This window comes from Magnolia sinica, chromosome 17 (assembly GCF_029962835.1).
Source record: "Magnolia sinica isolate HGM2019 chromosome 17, MsV1, whole genome shotgun sequence".
Lineage (NCBI taxonomy): Eukaryota > Viridiplantae > Streptophyta > Magnoliopsida > Magnoliales > Magnoliaceae > Magnolia > Magnolia sinica.
The window spans coordinates 72,822,239-72,823,476 of record NC_080589.1 but is presented as its reverse complement, the minus strand read 5'-3'; positions in this window follow the sequence as shown (position 1 = coordinate 72,823,476).

The window sequence follows — 1,238 nt, the reverse complement described above, 5'->3', positions numbered from 1 at the left end:
ATCTCACTTGTGCGGAGTTGTTTGCTACTCCGGAAATAGTGGAGTCTCTATACACTGGCACTCAATTTGTAAACACAGCACACGTATAACTCAAATCAACCGTCCAATCATTAGTCCCATTGTAGATAGAACATTAAATGAAAAAAAAAATTTTAAAAACTTCAATTAATATAAATAGTTTCCTTTCGAATCCAGATTGCTTTATGACTACTGTCCATCAGATACACCACAATAATCTATTTAATGAAATATCTAATTAATTTTTTTATATTAAATGATCTGATATGCACCCCACAATTTAGACGGTCTGGATTTGATCAAAGACGTAAAATCTCTACAAGTTTGGGTGCTTATATACAAAAATCAAACTCCTTCAGACTATCAGTGTTTTCCTTCTCTGGGCTTCCCAGCTGTGAGGAATGACGTCAGCTTTTTTTAGCCCCGTGTGTGTGCTGGACCTTTCAAACAACCAATGAGAAAGCGTCTAACAATTTTTACGGTGAGACCCGTTTCACCAGCAGCCCTGCGTTGAAAGAAAGGCCATGAAATTATATTGTAGTCTGGCGAATTGTGGTATATCATAGTATCGAACATATCCGCCACACGTTTCATTTCTATTTAAGTCGATCTGGATGGTTGAAATAGCGAGTTCTATTCTTTATATTCATGAAAGGAAAAAGTATAAGGTATTTTATTTTTTAATACTGTTCGTCTGTTTGTAATCGAATGGTTTAGAATCAATTGTAAATATTGAGTTTTTTGGACCGTCAGATCAGTGGAATTATTGTAAAATGTCAAATCCAATGTGGGTCCCATTGTTTGGATGATTTAGATCGATGTTAATGGAGTAAATGCGTGGGATCATTGTTTGAAGGTGCATAGGATGTACGGTAGGGAGGCGAGAGGATGATTTGATTCCTCTAGAAATGCGAGCACTAATGCACGACTACAAATGAGTGTATTTCATTGGTGGATTTGGCGCAAAATCTGCAGAAGAGAGAGAAGAAGAAGAGAGATGAGAGAGTTTTCTACATAAGGAGAGAGAGAGAGAGTGAGAGAGAGAAGAACAGAGGAGAGAGAGAGAAGAACAGAGAAGATAGATAAGAACAGAGGAGAGAGAGAGAGAGAAGAACGGAGAAGAGAGAGAGAGAGAACAGAGAAGAGAGAGAGAGAGAGAGAAGAATAGAGAAGAGAGAAGAACAGAGGAGAGGGAGAGAGAGAGAGTTAGAGAAGAGAGA